General features: G+C 35.1%; 1 protein-coding gene across 1 annotated transcript in view; it reads left to right on the top strand.

Annotated features, from left to right (window-relative positions):
• The first annotated feature begins 2,882 nt into the window (after nt 1–2,882).
• LOC309963985 (uncharacterized protein) overlaps nt 2,883–19,073 on the top strand; it is a 389,311-nt gene continuing 373,120 nt past the window's right edge. Inside the window, exon 1 of the mRNA XM_082842582.1 lies at nt 2,883–3,188. The gene's annotated coding sequence lies outside the window, so the exon portion shown is untranslated. The remainder of the gene's footprint in view (nt 3,189–19,073) is intronic.

Here is a 19,073-nt window from a genome sequence, read left to right as displayed (position 1 = left end):
TTTTTAATACAGCTCTACATCCATTTATTACATTGCATTTTCTCCCATTAAGAGGTGGGCTCTGTTTTTCCAACTCTTGAATATGGGCTGGCCTTATTACCCATTTTGGCCAATAGAATTGAGAACATGTTATGGTGTTCCAGTTCTAAACTCTTCAGAAACACTTGCTTGCTTTAACACATTTTCTAGAGTCCAGCCACCCTGTAAAGTAGCCCATGCTAGCCTAATGAATGTTGTTAAGAAACTTAGCCCAGCCATTACAATTACACAAATGAACAGCCAGCCAACCACCAAACAGTTAGTCAGACCATCCTACACCAGCCACAGCTGACCAGCCAGCTGACTGCAGAATCATGATCCAGACTTGTTGAGATCAAACAGAGCACAGATAAGAACCACCCAACTGACCACTGAGATTTAAGGCGATGTGTTATGAAACAATAGCTAACTGATACAAATATATTAATACTGGTTAAAACACTGTTTTGCACACTCTAAGCAATTGTCAGTGTTTATATAGCCATTAATTTCCTTTTATAAATTTCTAAACAGAAGTCAATACAATTAATATCAACCAAGAATTTTGGCCACTTTTCCAAGAGGCAAAATTAATAGGCACAGTTTAATATCTCCTGTAGCATAATGATATAATCCAATTATTTGTTTATTCCTTAGAAACTGTGAGTCTATGTGGAACAGGAATTTTGCAATTCAACTGTCTAGCATCTGGTAAATTCTTACAGTCTCTGTCTTCTAAGATATATTTAATAATTGATGCCCAACTGTAAAGATTTAATGCCATGGTAGATGTGGGTAGAGTAGACAAATAAATTGTAATCCTAAGAAGAAAGGTGGAGAGGGGGAAAGAGAGAGAAGGGGAGAGAAGAGAGAGAGAGAGAGAGAAGGGGAGAAAGAGAGAGGGGGAGAAAGAGAGGGAGGGAGGGAGGGAGGGGAAGAGGGCAAAAAGGAGGGAAGGAAAGAGAGAGGAAGAGGGAGAGAGAGAGAGGAAGAGGGGGAGAGAGAGAGAGAAAGAGAGAGAGAGAGAAGAGAACAAGAAGGATGAAGAGAAGGGGGGAAGGGGAGAGGAGGGGGGAGAGGGTGAAGAAAGAGAAAATGGCAAATATTAAATATTTAATGTCAACTCATCAGTACTTAAAAAAAATAAATTTATTCATTTATTTTTGGCTGTGTTGGGTCTTCGTTGCTGTGTGTGGGCTTTCTATAGTTGCATCAAGCGGGGGCTACTCTTTGTTGCGGTGTGCAGGCTTCTCGTTGCGGTGGCTTCTCTTGTTGCAGAGCACAGACTCTAGGTGCTTGGTCTTCAGTAGTTCTGGCTTGTGGGCTCTAGAGTGTAGGCTCAGTAGTTGTGGTGCATGGGCTTAGTTGCTCCACAGCATGTGGGATCTTCCCAGACCAGGGCTTGAACCCATGTCCCCTGCATTGGCAGGTGGATTCTTAACCACTGCACCACCAGGGAAGTCCCCATGAGTACTTTTCATGTGGGAGCAGGACTGAAAATGTATTGGGGACATCTTTGTTCTAGTGAAAGAGCAGAATTGGGGAGTAACATGAGGTGGGTGTTTACTATTGACATTTAATAGGCAGGGTCCTGATATACCAAACTTCCAAACTTCCTATATACCTAGAATAATTCTACACAGTAAAGAATTGGGACACCTAAAATCTCAGTAATACATACATTGAAAACTGCTGAATGGAAATCGGCTAAAAAGAAGGCATGTCTACAGAAATATACTGGAAGGATTTAATTAGACTTTTGGCCATTCATACAACACAGAGTCTAGGTTATTCATATACTGACTCTCTTTGATATGTCTCAATAACTGGCTTAATAAAAGAATTTTGATTTGAAGAGACCCTCCAAAGTATATTATGCCATCATCTTTTCTACAAGACTAATTTGTAATTAATATTATCACTTTGCACAATTGCTGACCTTGTCTTGAAAGGTTAAGAATGGTGAAATTAAATAGACATCCATTTTTATGTTACACCATTGGGAAACAATGGGATTATTTGTCTATGTATATGCCAACATACTGAAACTATTAACTCTTAAAATATGGCAACATGAGAAAAAGGAAAGAAATTACAGAGTGACAGCCCTCATCCAGATTTGAGTGGTGATCAGTGATCTAGAAGTTCAATGAAGATCAAGTTCTCTGGTTACATTACTCTTTTTCACAAGAGCCTCACCAGATCCCCATGATGATCTTTAAGTCGGTGATATAATACCTAATATTTACCGTTACCACTTGGAACTACACCAGAATGATTTTTTGCACATGAAAACGTGAGAGAGCTTGTGTTCTTTTGGCTAATTAGTGATGCATTCTAAATTGTTCTGAAATTTCAGTCCTGGAAATTCTCAGAATCATTAATAGTTTAAAATTCTGAGTATATGAGGTTGTATTCGCCTTTAAATATTTTCCCACTAATATCTTATTAACATCAACTTGTAACTTGTGAATTGGAATCTTGTCTGTGTATTTTTAGTCTTTTTTTACTGGTTGTTAATTTAACTACCTGCTATCAACTTTTATACCATCTTCTTATAAAAACCAAAGCAAAACAGACAAAAACAAAGTAGTAGCCCTGTCATTGAATATTGCTTAATACTCAGACAACTGGGCTATATGAATACATTTCCTTAGGAAACAGGAAAATATGGCCCACCAGAGGAAAAAATAATGATAGAAAATATCAATGAGGAAGCCCAGTGTTTTGATTCATAGACAAAAACTTTAAATCAACTGGCTTTAGTATTCTCAAAAAGTTAAAGGAAAGCAATGTATAAACTAAATGAAAATGTCAATAAAGAGAAAAAATATATATAAAAGACCCAAATAGGAATTCCAAAAGTGAAATAACTAAGGTTAGAAGTTTAGAAATATTTTTATTCCATTGAGAAATAGGCAAACTCCAACATTAAAACTTAAAGGCATGTAACTAAATAGGTTTTTCTCTTTTCGTTGGCTTCTGGGAAACTCGGAAATATATATATAGCCTTAGTATAGAAAATTGAGTCTTTAATACTCAATATGAATATTTAATTTTTATTCTCTTGGACTTTACATTACCAGGAATGTAAAGAAGGAAGGAAGGAAAGAAGAAACAAAGGAAACAAACTGAAGGAGAGGAAAAAAGAAAAAAAACAAACAGTGATAGTAAGTTTTTACCCCTATGATACAAAACATGATGCCATGCAAATGTTAGACCTCCAAAAATATGTATTGCCTACTTCCTTAGAATATATTATCTTGTCTTCCTAAATTGTTTTAACTGACCTTTTCCATGGCATGTTTTCAAGTTTACTTATAAAATCCACTATTACATTAGCCAATGTACATGCATTGTAGAATACAATCATTATTTCATCACCAAATAATGTTCATATTCAATATCTCTTCTTTTTAATTTTCTTTTATAAGATTTCTTCTCTTTAATGTTCTTCACTGGAATTGAGGTATAGAACACGCATATATATGCGTGTTCTAATGTATAACTACCTTTGCCTTAGTACACATTGGTCAAAGTGGTAATCTTAACAACTTCATCTCACTACAAATGTTCAGAGATTCACTAAGTTTTATACCCCGTTAACATCCATGCCTTCCTACTCCTTCATCCTCTGGGAATGCATATCCCTGAAAAATGTGCTTCTCAAATACGATGCTCTGTGGTGGTCCTGTACTTCAGCTAAAAGGGGGAAAGGAGATTGTGATTCTACTTCCTTTTTTTTTTTAATTAAATGAGAATAGTTTAGGATCTTTTATGATTTGTGCCTCATAGCAAACAAATCTTAGGCTGTTTTCAAATTAGCAGTTTCTCAACCGTTGTTCATACATTTCATAGGGTTTTAGAATCTCAGGAAGAGTATTAGAACCAACAGAAGAAGCATCTTTTTGATAACCCTAATATTGATCATTTAGCTTTGGATGAAGCATTTCCAGTCCCATTGTTTGAAAAAGAATTCTTTCTGTTTCATTCCATTGGATATTTGCTTATAAATCCACCCACATTTTCAGGATTTATCCTACGAAACAATATAGAAAAGAACTTATCTCTCTTCTTCATAAAGATACTTCAAATTCGGAACATAGCTACACCTTTGCTTCCAGTGTTCTTTTGGTTGAACAGTTTGCTTCACAATAGCTCTTGCACATATTGGCTTGAATTTTCCAGTGTTGTTAGAAATGCTCATTTATTACTGCAAACTGTTACAGTTAAGAGGTTTTCCTTAATTTATTATGTTAGTCTCCTGTTATTGTTTATTTAGGTGATTTTCACTTTTCATGGTTACAGATGGTGAAACAACTAATAACTATTTTTTCTTATATCTTGAAATACATTCTTAGGATAGATGCAAATGTTCAAATAGCTTAATTGTTTGGTAGGCATTTTTATTTCACTTTTATAAATTGTGTCTTGCATTGATTATTAGAGTGTTACCTGATTTTACAAATCACCCCAAGATGTATAATGGCGTGAAGAAAACAGAAGTGAATTTCTTGTTCCCCTAAATATTCTGTGTGGCTTAGGTGGCAAGTTTGATGCAGGTGGGGAATTCTATATGTCTGTACCAGAAATTATGCTTTGAGAAAGACAGGGCTGTGCACCTCTTTTTCACTCTTCCTGTTTTCACTGATTAAGCCAGAGATGAGATCACATAGTAGGTCCTCAATAAATATATTGAATGGATGAATGAATTGATAGGAAAATAATTGGAAAAGAAAGGGAAATATATGCTAACTTGAGCGATAAGGAGGTCCTAGGGCAGACATTAAAAGCCCTCTAGCTCAGATGAGAAGATTATAACCCCCACTGAAAATTCTCTGTTCTTTGGAATCACACTCTGCAGTTTCCAAAGATTTAACACTTCTCTGGTTTTCCCCTTAACTACCTCTGAGCCACTCTTTATATATATATATAGAGAGAGAGAAACTACTCTTTCTCTGTTTTCTCTTTAAAAAATAAATCAATTGTTCTTTTTTTATTGAATGGTGCTAGGTACTTAATATGATAGATTACTATTTTATCTATTTCTCCAAACAGCCCTGAGAGAAAGGTATTAGCTACATTTTATTTAAATAAAAAAATCAATAAAAAACTATTGTTTAGGAAGTGATAGCACATACAAATAATCCCATTGCTAGTAAGCAATAAAACAAGAATGTTATCTTTAGTTTACAACTCTAGTGCATTTCTTTTTCACTGGGTTGGTGAATTATCATTGCTTTGTTTCTCTCTTTTCCTCTTCTCTCCTCTCCTCTCTTCTCTCTGGTTTATGTAAGTCTCCGCGTCATGTCATCATCTGTAGTTTAGATACTTGTCCCTGGATGTGGGTTCTAAAGCCATATAAAGGAAGCTGTTCAGGGAGCTTTATTTTTCAGCAATATGGCCAAATGAGCTAGCAGGTCTTTCTCTTCTCAAATAAAATGCCATACATTTCCTAATGACTCCCACAGCACCATATGAAGTTTTCTAGGTTTCTGTGGAATTAGATACTGCTGATTCTCCTCTCCATCAAATGCTGTCTCTCCTCTGCTTTCTCTGACCCAATTTCCTTCTGGTTTTCCTCTGGCTTCTGTGGCTGTCCTGTATCAATATTTGCTATGTACATCTCTTTTCAACCAACCTCACAAATCTATTCAATAATATATTTTTTCTCACTCATCCAACTCTCTGAGTGTTTTCATCTGTGGCCTCCACTCTCATTTATAAGCTTTTGGTATTTTGTTTATTTGTTATATTTGTTTATTTTATATACCAAATATCTATTATATGTTGAGCACTGTTCTTGATGCTAAAGATGCAGCAGTACCAAGGGCAACAGAATCCTCTGCCTATACGTGGAGGTTAAATTTAAGAAGGGAAGATGGACAAAAAAAAAGTAACCATCAAGTGGGAAAATAATTGTTAAGAGAAATACAGCAGATTTAGTGACAGGGGCTGGCAAGTAGTGTGTTTTCTTTTTGTAAGATGGTCACAGAAGACTTACATGATAAAGCCAAATTTCAGCAGTGACCTGAAAGAGGTGAATGAATGACCCGGATGATATTTGGGGAAACACATTCCATACAAACAGAAGACTCTGTGTATGTTCTCTGTGTGGGAACATCAGGCAGGACAACGTGGTCGTGGTGAGGTAAATGTTTAGGGAATACTAAGAGATGAGGGAGAGATCATTTAGGGGCTGCTAGGCTATGTTAAAACTCTGGATTTTATTCAGTGTGATATGGGGTATCTGTGACAAGTTTTGAACAGAGGAGAGCTGTGATCTGATTTTGCAATTAAAGAATTCTCCTGGTGGCTCTTTGGAGTTTAGAGTATAGGTTTGCAAGTGTTGAAGCAGGTGACTAAATACAAAATTATAGCAGTATGGGAGGTGACAAAATTGACGATTCTAGATACGTTTCAAAGATAAACGGAAAGAAACCAAACCTTTATATTGCCACCTTACAGTGCTTTGTTGAGCCCCCAGCATACATATTGATAGACTTATTTAATTTTTCTGCCTGCAAATACCATTGGCACCTCAAACTTACCACGCATAAACCAACATCAACCTTTATACCCAAATTGCCTCATAGCCAGTGACCTTCCTGATTGATCTCAGAGAGGAAGCTATTCAGTGACATTCAACTACTAACTTTTCATACGTCATAGGCAGCTAAAAATAGTACTCCATCTCAGAATGGCTGTGAGAATTTAATGAAAACCTTTATCTATGCCTCTTGCTCTGTTACTTCTCCCTACTCTTGCCCATCCCCACACCCCCACCTGTACAATTTGTACTTAGAGATACTGAATTCCTTAGAGCAATAGTTTTCAAATATCTATCATTACCATAATCATTTTGGAAATTAGTTTAAACACAGATCCCCAGCCCCCTCACCTCCCCACCCCCCAAAATAAAGATTCTGATTTGTTAGGCCTTGAGTAAGGAACATACATGTATGTTATTGTTTGTGTCCCCCCCACCGCCCACCAAAGATCTCCAGGTGTTTCCAATTTTAATGATCAGCCAGGTTTTTGATGCACTAACACAGACTCCTCTGGAGGAAATCTGCTCTTTCTTAGTATCTTCCCTCTGTTTCCTCTGCCTGAATATGCTTTGCTATTTCTGTCAACCTGCAAAACTTTATTCCCCTCCAAAGCATGATGAAATAGTATCTTCTTTGAAAACTCGATTTATTACTTTATCTTTTCTCTATAGTGAGATTTTAGTGTGAAGGGTTTTCTTTTACTATATTTATCCACTATAATTTTTTTAACTTATATGTCTTTCTCCTCACTAGATTACAAAAGACTGAAGTATAGAGCATATATGCCTTCTTATTGCTGTTGTCTGGCATAGAATAATACATCTGTGTTAAACTTTCTTATAAGTTGCAGTCCCGCATTAGTTTTTAATGTAGTACTTATTAAAGGAAAATAAATGAAGGAAGGATAGAAGAAGAAAGGAGGGAAGTAAGAAAGGAAGGAAAGAATGAAGAAAGAAATAATAGGGTTAACTTTCTACCCTCCACTCACAAGTGTTCCTACTTGATCATCTTAATTTTCACTTGTAAACCATTCACTTTTCCATGATGTGACCAAAGAAAGAAGCAACTTAATATCTTATTTCAGCAATACTAACATATCATGATAATTTTACCTATATTATCATTGGCATGATGTTTTTAATTTCAGTGGAGAAAAACACATTCTCACTGCTTTCTGTTTATGTCTGGGTATACTTTTTCTGATGCCCAACTTATGTATGCCTTAGGTACAATCATTTATGTTCAGTTAAAGGGGTTAATGAATGGAAAAGCCATGCATATTATGAGATTTTGATGAGTTTGTTGTTATTTTTTTCAGTGGGAAATTTGGGGAGAAAAAGAAATGGAGCATGACAATAACACATTAAAGAACTGAGCCCTGGGTCTACAATTCTGAATTGTGTGTCTGTGAACTAAAACTTCCAGAATTACAGGGCAATAAAAGTTTTGAAGTATTGAGAACATAATAAACAAACTCCTTAGGGAAGAGATGGGGCAGGTTAGTCACTATAGACCAAATTATTTTGATTTCTTCTCAGTCTCATAATCGAATGCATGTTAAAGATATATCCATTGAAGAGTACACAGTGTGCATATTGGTAAGAAATGTGAGTATAAATGACTAGGATTGTTCCTGGAGGTGGGGCTTAAAGTCATAAAAATCATTCCAGACTTCTTAATTTTTTAGCAGCTTTGCCAAGTGAGCTGATAGGCCTTCATCTCCTACAACTAAAAACACATACTAATGCTAAATGTGTTGTAATATCTTAAGAATTGCCTTATGATTATAACTGAGAATTCATATTCTATTCTTCATTGATAGTCTTACTATTAAAAGGTCACTGTCATGTTATGCTCCAGTGAAAGATGAGTCTTTGATCTAATAATAATTAGCCCCCATTACCTACTCATATATATGCTAGTTGAAGTTAAAAGCGTACTTTTGGTGTACAGCTCTGGGGAGATGCATGAGTGCGCCGCATCTGTGGATGAGCAGAGAGCCCGACTTCTGATGTTGTTTTTGGGCAAGTAGACTAAGATCAATAAGATGCAAATTTGGTGTGGGTCTACCACTTTATTGTGATTCCTTGGTTGTTTGGAGAATGAAATCCTATTCTACCTTTAACTTTTTCTTTGTAGATGACAGTCATATAATAAGGAACCCGCTGTTAGCCAGATCATGGTGTAAAGATGTCTCTTAAATTTCATTTGTCACATCCAACTTGAGGTAGACTGCCACGGTCTTATCAATGTACTGTATATTGGTAGATTAGGATACAAATTTCTGATTTTTTTTTTCATAAACTGAAACCAATATATATACACTTTTTCCTTTTTTTTTTTTTTACAAGGCTATCGTTGAATCAGTAACTAATCCATAAAGATGCATTGGGAATGATTGGCATAAATTACATCACACTATGTTCTTCTGGTGACCTATTCAGCCAACTACAAAATATTTCTTTTCAAATGTACCCAGAATATCTAGAAAATTGATATCTTACATTTTAAGTAAAACCTTAATTTATTCTGAAAGGTAAAATTGTGTGCATTCTCTCATCATAATACAGCTAAAATTTAATTTAATAAGACATAGAGAAGCCAAGAAAAATAATAGCCCAAACCCTTTAAGCTTTACTTTAAATGTTTCTTCCTCAATAATTTTGGGGTCATAAATGGAATACAAAATACCACTAGAAGAAATTTAAGAAAAGTAAAAATATATATATTAAATATATGAAATGTGAGCAAATTTTTACTTGGATAAATCTCCATAGCTATAAATGTTTTGATTATTATAAAGAACAATTGAAAATAAATGAAAAATAATTTAATCGAGTACCTAAAATCAACAAGAACATAACCTAAAGGTGGTATTAATACAATATATAAAAGCAGGAGTTAATGGATTAAAAAGCTGAAAATAATTACAATTGTAAAATAAAATTTAGAGCTCTGTGGTAAAGATGAAAAAAAATAGCTCGAAGTGTGAGGTGATACAGATTTTTTTCTAATCAAGGTAGACAGGGACACTGGGTGATCTCCTAGTTCAAAGGATAGATTCTATTTAATATCCAGTGAACATCCTTTAACATTTACAAGGTTTCCAGCCAAGGTCTCAATTGGTAATGTTAAATTTGAACTGTCACTGACTTTGGGATAATACAGGCTAATCTTAACATAGAAGAGCTCTTACCAGAGCTTCAGGCCTCTGCAAATATATTATCTATATGTCTATAGTTACTTTTGACCTGTTATTCCTAGAACAATGTGTTTATCTGTGGCTATATCTGCTGACGCTTAGTGATGGTCATGATAATTATATACTAATTAAGCTAATTACATAGTTATATAATATGATTAATATAGCTAAATGAGTATTATATAATTAAATAAAACAATATAATTAACTTGATAAAATTATGCCTAATTAAATCAATACTTGAACTACACAATAATAATCTTCGTTATTACTGTATCTCTTAACTTTAAAATTACTTTTAAACTGCTGCTCTAAAAGCTAAATGATTACTTTGTGCCAGACTCAGAAAACTCCATTACACTGGGAAGGTTATAATGCAAAACAGTCTTATTTTTTCCACACCCTAGAAATTTAAGAATTCTTTATTATTCAAACAGGAAATAACAAACTTTTATTGTCATTTACTAAAAAAGGTTTAAAATGGACCAATCAATGATATTAACAAGGCTATGAGGGAGGCATTATTGCTTTATAAACATTTTAACGTATCTTGGAATCATCACTTGACATTCAAATGTCTGACAGGCAAGGAAAAAATATTTCTTTTATTCAATAAATGTATTCTTTGTAGTATCTGAAGTTAGAAATATAGTGTTATTGAGTTACTAGACATACCTTCAAATATTGAAATTCGATTTCTATTATTTAATAATTAGATTTCTGATCTTAAAACATGGTTTTCTCTCAATTGATAGTTATTAATGAAACTTATTATATTTAGCGTTGTAAGTAATATTACAGTTTAGTGGGATGGAAAAGATAGAGAATTTATGAATGATGTATGATTTTGGGTGGATTTTGACATACAGTCAGTTTCTTTAAAACACACTTTGTTTTTTAGAGGAGTTTTAGAATTACAGCAAAATTGAGCAGAAGGTATAGAGATTTCCCATATACTCCCTGCCCCGACACAGGCATAGTATCCCCCATCATCAACATCTTCCACCATAGTGGTACATTTTTTCTAATTGATGAATCTACATTGACACATCATTATCATCCAAAGTCAGTGGTTTACATTAGGGTTCACACTTGGTGGTGTGCATTCTATGGGTTTAAACCAATTTATTATGACATGTTGCCACTATATGGACCATTTTCACCATTCTAAAAATCCTCTATGTTCTGCCTGTTTATCTCTGCACCTCTCCACCCACCAACCCCTGGCAAATCCTGACATTTTTCCTGTCTCCATAGTTTGCCTTTTGTAGAATGTCATATAGTTGGAATCATATTGTATATAGCCATTTAAGATTGGCCTCTTTCTCTTAGTAATATGCATTTAAGGTTTCTCCATGTCCTTTCATGGTTTGATAGTTCAGTTCTTTTTAGTTCTGAATAACATTTTATAATCTGGATTTACCAGTTTATTTATCCATTCACCTACTGAAGAACATCTGGGTTGCTTCCAATTTTGGGCAGTTATGAATAAATCTGCTATATAAACACCTGTGCATAGGTATTTTTGTCTATATGTTTTCAAATCCTTTGGATAAATATCAAAGAGAGCGATTTTTGGATTGTTTAATTAGAGTATGCTTAGTAAGAATTTGTTTTTACAAATGATTTTATTGACATTATTTACATGATATATTTTATATTATCATCATAAAGATGTTTCCAAGATGTGAGTTACTTATCTAGTCTTAGACATTTATTATTATAAGTGAAGACACCATTGTACAATGCTTACTTTGAAGCCGGGACTAACATTAGACATTTTTTGTTAGGAAAGAGAGGATACATTTCAAAGCCTAGAAAAGCGGACCCAGAATATAGCAAGGGCCTTGGAGAGATCTATCAGGAATGGCTTTAGTTCCCCAGTAGGGCTCCCTGGAGATCAGATTGTCAAGAGGAAGACCAAGTGTTAAATACAGGCTGATTGAGGACCATGAAAGTAACTGGAATATGGACTTTAGCACTAGGAACAATAATCATTCAACAAAATGGAGGAACCTAATAGACACTACATCTTAAGAACTAAGAATCAAGGGATCAATCCAAGAAGAAGATATAACAATTGTAAATATTTATGCACCTAACATAGGAGCACCTCAATACATAAGGCAAATGCTAACAGCCATAAAAGGGGAAATCAACAGTAACACAATCATAGTGGGGGACTTTAACACCCCACTTTGACCAATGGACAGATCATCCAAAACGAAAATAAATAAGGAAACACAAGCTTTAAATGACACATTAAAAAAGATGGACTTAATTGATATTTATAGGACATTCCATCCAAAAACAACAGAATACACTTTCTTCTCAAGTGCACACAGAACATTCTCCAGGATAAATCATATCTTGGGTCACAAATCAAGCCTTGGTAAATTTATGAAAATTGAAATTGTATCAAGTATATTTTCTGACCACAATGCTATGAGACTAGATATCAATTACAGGAAAACAAATCTGTAAAAAATACAAACACATGGAGGCTAAACAATATGCGGATAAATAACCAAGAGATCACTGAAGAAATCAAAGAGGAAATCAAAAAAATATCTAGAAAAAAAGGCCAATGAAAGCATGACGACACAAAACCTTTGGGATGCAGCAAAAGCAGTTCTAAGAGAGAAGTGTATAGCAATAAAATCCTACCTCAAGAAACAAGAAAAATCTCAAATAACCTAACCTTGCACCTAAAGCAATTAGAGAAAGAAGAACAAAAATACCCCAAAGTTAGCAGAAGAAATCATAAAGATCAGCTCAGAAATAAATGAAGAAATGAAGGAAACAATAGCAGAGATCAATAAAACTAAAAGCTGATTCTCTGAGAAGGTAAACAAAATTGATAAACCGTTAGCCATTCTCATCAAGAAAAAAAGGGAGAAGACTCAAATCAACAGAATTAGAAATGAAAAAGGAGAAGTAACAACTGACACTGCAGAAATACAAAGGATCATGAGAGATCACTACAAGCAACTACATGCCAGTAAAAGGGACAACCTGGAAGAAATGGACAAATTCTTAGAAAAGCACAACCTTCCAAGACTGAACCAGGAAGAAGTAGGAAATATCAGCAGACCAATTACAAGCAGTGAAATTGAAACTGTGATTAAAAATCTTCCAGCAAACAAAACCACAGGACCAGATGGCTTCACAGGTGAATTCTATCAAACATTTAGAGAAGAGCTAATACCTATCCTTCTCAAACTCTTCCAAAGTATAGCAGAGAGAGAAACACTCCTACACATTCTACAAGGCCACCATGACCCTGATACCAAAACCAGACAAAGATGTCCCCCAAAATGAAAATTACAGGCCAATATCACTGATGAACATAGATGCAAAAATCCTCAACAAAATACTAACAAACAGAATTCAGCAGTACACTAAAAGAATCATACACCATGATCAAGTGGGCTTTATCCCAGGAATGCAAGGATTCTTCAATATATGCAAGTCAATCAATGTGATACACCATATTAACAAATTAAAGGAGAAAAAACATATGATAATCTCAATAGATGCAGAAAGAGATTTCAACAAAATTCAACACCCATTTATGATAAAAACTCTCCAGAAAGCAGGCATAGAGGGAACCTACCTCAACATAATAAAGGCCATATATGACAAACCCACAGCCAACATCATTCTCAATGGTGAAAAACTGAAACCATTTCCTTTAAGATCAGGAACAAGACAAGGTTGCTCTCTCTCACCACTGTTATTCAACATAGTTTTAGAAGTTTTAGCCACAGCAATCAGAGAAGAAAAAGAAATAAACAGAATCCAAATTGGAAAAGAAGTAAAACTGTTGCTGTTTGCAGATGACATGATACTATACATAGAGAATCCTGAAGATGCTACCAGAAAACTACTACAGCTAATCAATGAATCTGGTAAAGTAGCAGGATACAAAATTAATGCACAGAGATCTCTTGCATTCCTATACACTAATGATGAAAAATTTGAAAGAGAAATGAAGGAAACACACCCATTTACCATTGCAACAAAAAGAATAAAATATCTAGGAATAAACCTACCTAGGGAGACAAAAGACCTGTATGCAGGAAAGTATAAGACTCTGATGAAAGAAATTAAAGATGATACAAGCAGATGGAGAGATATACCATGTTCTTGGATTGGAAGAATCAACATTGTGAAAATGACTATACTACCCAAAGCAATCTACAGATTTAATGCAATCCCTATCAGACTACCAATGGCATTTTTCACAGAACTAGAACAAAAAATTACACAATTTGTATAGAAACACAAAGACCCCAGATAGCCAAAGTAATCTTGAGAGAGAAAAACGGAGCTGGAGGAATCAGGCTCCCTGACTTCAGACTATACTACAAAGCTACAGTAATCAAGACAGTATGGTACTGGCACAAAAACAGAAATATAGATCAATGGAACAGGATAGAAAGCCCAGAGATAAACCCATGCACATATGATCCCCTTATCTTTGATAAAGGAGGCGAGAATATACAATGGAGAAAGACTTTTCTAAGTAAAAAAAAAAAAAAAAATGGTTCTGAAGAACCTAGGGGCAGGACAGGAATAAAGACGCCAACATAGAGAACGGACTTCAGGACATGGGGAGGGGGAAGGGTAAGCTGGGACGAAGTGAGAGAGTAGCATTTACATATATACACTACCAAATGTAAAATAGATAGCTAGTGGGAACCAACTGCATTGCACAGGGAGATCAGCTCGGTGGTTTGTGACCACCTGGAAGGGTGGGATAGGGAGGGTGGGAGGGAGATTCAAAAGGGAGGGGATATGGGGATGTATGTACACATATAGCTGATTCACTTTGTTATACAGCAGAAACTAACACAATATTGTAAAGCAATTATACTCCAATAAAGATCTTTTAAAAAAAGAAGACTGAATATATGTACATATAAAAATAAATAAAGTGGGAAATGTTGTGCTTTGAAAAAAAAACTAAGAAAAATATTCTTTCTGAAGAGTTTTCAAAGTATGGAAAGGAAAAGTTGCAGAATAATAGGTCACAGCCTTTTTCATCCTTTCTGTCTCAAGTGAGGGTTATCCTAGAAATTTAGAGACATAGAATCTACTGTTGAGATCAAGTGGGTTCAGCTACGTGGAGAAGAATGATGCTGGGACTAGGGGGTCAGGCAAAGCCCAGTCAGTACATCCTAGTTTAGCTATGACTGGAAATGTAAGCATTTAGCCTTGGGTTTTATGTGGGAAAATGATAAAAATCTCTGTTTTCATGACTGGATAGAGTTGTTACTGCTAATATAGTTGTCAGTGGTTTATTGGACCATGTCTTATATGCCTTTGCTGGTAACTAAAATTGTCCATGTATCCTATTAACAGAATGGATTTCTGTTACCGTTTCAATGTCATTCTTTTAAGAGTTTAAAAGAATGAGTTTATTAGCATGCTTAGCACACTTTCTCCTGATATATTTTTTTAATAAATTTATTTCTTTCGTTTTTGGCTGTGTTGGGTCTTCATTGCTTAGCACGGGCTTTCTCTAGTTGCCTTGATCAGAGGCTACTCTTCATTGCAGTGTAAGGGCTTCTCACTGCAGTGTCTTCTCTTGTTGCGGAGCAACAGCTCTAGGTGCACGGGCTTCAGTAGTTGTGGCACGCAAGTTTAGTAGTTGTGGCTCGCGGGCTCTAGAGCGCAGGCTCAGCAGTCGTGGCGTGCGGGCTTAGTTGCTCTGTGGCATGTGGAATCTTCCCAGACCAGGGCTTGAACCTGTGTCTCCTGCATTGGCAGATGGATTCTTAACTACTACTCCACCAGGGAAGCCCTCTGCTGATATTTTCTTAAGTCACTACAGAAAGACAGAAATTAGGGAGAACCTGCTTTGTATGACCTAGTTTCTTCTCTGAGATGACTGTGGCACTAAAATATACACATGTGAAAGAGCTAGTGTCTCTGTGTCATGGAGTATTGCAGACAAAGTCTTAGCTGATTGTACCTTCTGCACTCAGTTTCCTACAGGTGTTTCAGCAATGGTAAGAGCAAGGAGATGCTAGTATTTAACACTGGGTTGATATCCTTGTTCAGGGTAGGAATTATTAGATTAGTTTCTCAAAATATGCTTGTAAAATTAGGCGGGAACTAGATGCCAAGTAGATTTGCTCCTTGCCATTTCAGCCTCTGATAATGAGGCTATCTTACAGTATTTCTCTTTGCTGAAAATAAACATAAGTGTTTTTCTTAATGAGTAATTGATGGGCCAGACTAATGGTTTCAAAATGACAGTTCGATCCCACCTGCTTAAAATCCCTGACATCTATTGAAATAAATGTATGTGAAACCAAGGTGAAAAAACCCCACTAAATTATTAAATCCAGCAAGTGGGTAAAGGTACTATCAACTGGCTAGAAATATTAATGGATATCTAAAAATACGTTGCAGATTGAATTATATTGTGAGACAAGCAAAACTGGTTGGTATCAAAAATAGATAGGGACAGGAAACTTGGAAACGTGAATAGAACACAGTACCAGAATAGTACCACAAATTTAAGGCAGTAGAGACTTATAGAAATCTTATAGTACGGAGCAGTGTGTGGAGCCTGAACCAAAGGAATGCTACAACGGCAGAATTGAGTAGTTATGACAGATCATGTTGTGCACGAAGGTTTTAAAATATTTACTGTCTTGTCCTTAAAAGAATGTTTGCCAATCACATAGAGGATTCAATTCATTTTTATACGTTGACCTTGTACCCAAAAATTTTTCTAAACTTATTAATCAATACTCATGTTTTCTTTCTAGAGCCTTTTAGATTTTCTATGTATGCAGTTATGCTATCTTATAATAATGACAACTTTGCTCTTTGGGTCCCAATCTTTGTACGTCTAATTCTTTCTCTCGTTGTACTGTGTAGTTCCTCCAGTTGAATAGAAGTAGTGATAGTGAATATTCCGGGGAGGATAATTCAGTATTTGGCATATAAGTATAGATTTAGTTTCTTTTTTTTTAGAGATACCTTTTCTCAGAGTAGGAATTTTCTTCTTTCATTGGTACTTAGCTATAATCATACATACATATATATATATATATATATACACACACACACACACACACACACATATACCACATATACGATGTATCTCTGAAACATTGGTTTGTAAAAATACAAATGATTTTTAATTAAAAATTCCTGCTTAAATATAATACACGCATTCATGCACAAACATGTATACATACATATGAATATATATGTGGGGTATGTAAAGGATATTTGTGGAAGGATATACAAGAAAATAGATTAGTGTTTATCTCTTTTAAGTGGGATAAAAAATCTTAGAGTAAAACTGATTGTTTTATTCTCTACCCTTTAGTACATGTACGTTATACAGTCTTTATTATTTTTATAAAAATGATTATAATGAGATAAGTTTTTTAAAAAGTATATTCCACATTATATATACCTCATGATTAGAAATATAAATTTCATTTTTACTGAATATTTTTACTTAAATTCTTACAGATCCCTTAGGATATACCAGGAACTCTAACAGGTGCTTTACACATTGTAACTCATGTTCATATAAATATATTGAAAAGAAACAAGCCTCAAATACTCAGAATGTCATCCTGCATGTATTGGATTGTGAACAAATTATTTTTTGTTTTCTACACTTTCAAATTAAATTACATTGATTATTAAAATTCATATTAATTAACATTTTAGGAAGTGTTAATTTACTCTTCTACTTAATGTGAATAGACAACAGGCATCTTTCATTTGTGCAGGTATTTTATGACTTCTGTTTTCCAGCTAAGAATAGTGTGGTGATGTCTTTGCATTGGGGATTTATTTTTAAATTTTGGAGTTTGAAGTCCTCAGATTTTAGGTTCTGTTTAGACTTGATTCGATTATGCTGTTATTTGTCATGGTTTTTATCTGTGTGCATAGGCATCTTTTATTTTTTAGGTCCAATTATCAGAGTTGTTTAGAATCTGTAGAAAGGATTGGGCATTGAGACTGATGCCTTTATGTGGCAGTTTGTTATGTCTCACACCTATGCTTCTCTGGCAACAAAAACAAGATTTATTAAGGAGAGGATATGGAATGGTCATTATAAATAATTTTCACTCAGCGGGAGGCATGGAGTGGAGTCATTCACTGTGTACTCCAGTCACTAAGTCAGTGTTCTAATCTCATGTCGAAAGGATGCAGCTAAAGAAAATTTATATAAGCAACTGTATCATCCACATTGCACAATGTGATTATAGGTATTTCACAAATGTATATATCTATTATGTTTGAAAAAATATTAACCCATTAAAACTAGCTCACCTGTCAGATGTTGATAGTTATGATTTAACAAACATGCTTCTTCAAAAGCTTAGGAAGTGCCATAGAAACTGAGAAGATATAATGGCCACAGGAAATATCTCAAAATATTCCTATTAGTCCTCTGTCCCTTTATTTTACCTGAATGTTTAAAATTATTTATTCTGTGGAAATGCAAATATTGTTCTACCACCTGCTGATATCTGCTTTTCTTTAACCCAATTTGCCGCTGGGTTATTACCACTGTGCTTAACGTGATAATAACCTAGACACTTTTTTTTGAAGAAAGTGACTTCTATTGCCATTGCTGAAAAAGCTTTTTCCTCTACTGCTTGTCATGTCTTACTGTTGCAAAGCATGTTTTATTTGATCTTAATTATTGCTTCAGGCAAAACAGGTGGACTCCCTTCCTTGTTTTGAGCTACAGCAGATCAGGGTTTTGTGATGATGGGTAAACCTGAAGCCTTCATAAAGCTGAGGGTTTTGTGTGCAAACTTTTCTCATTTTGCACCTGTCATTTTTAATCACGGTTCATCATAGCTACTTCATGTCGTGTAGCCGCATGACCACCAGAATGACGCTTATCATTACAAATAAGAACCCAGTTTGAGTTCTTACCTGCATTTGGAGGGGAGAAGGATGTTTGAGGGAAAACCAAAGAGAAAAACAATTGGTTTTATAACACATTTTAAGGTGTTCCATATACTTTCATTCTTACTTCGGGTCTGACTATACACATATGGATATTTAAATGTATTTCAGAAAGGAACTTTGATAAGTGAATTGGAAGAATATATAAAGAATGATTGGATGACCAGTAGTGATGGCTGATACGTAATTTGTTAATCTTCTCCATTAAAAAAATAATAGAAATAGGGCTTACCTGGTGGCGCAGTGATTGAGAGTCTGTCTGCCGATGCAGGGTACATGGATTCGTGCCCCGGTCTGGGAAGATCCCACATGCCGCGGAGCGGCTGGGCCCGTGAGCC

This window comes from Leucopleurus acutus (genome assembly GCF_964270905.1).
Source record: "Leucopleurus acutus genome assembly, chromosome: 7".
NCBI classification, from domain to species: Eukaryota; Metazoa; Chordata; class Mammalia; order Artiodactyla; family Delphinidae; genus Leucopleurus; species Leucopleurus acutus.
The sequence above is the reverse complement of the archived record's forward strand: the minus strand, read 5'-3'. Positions and strand labels throughout refer to the sequence as shown.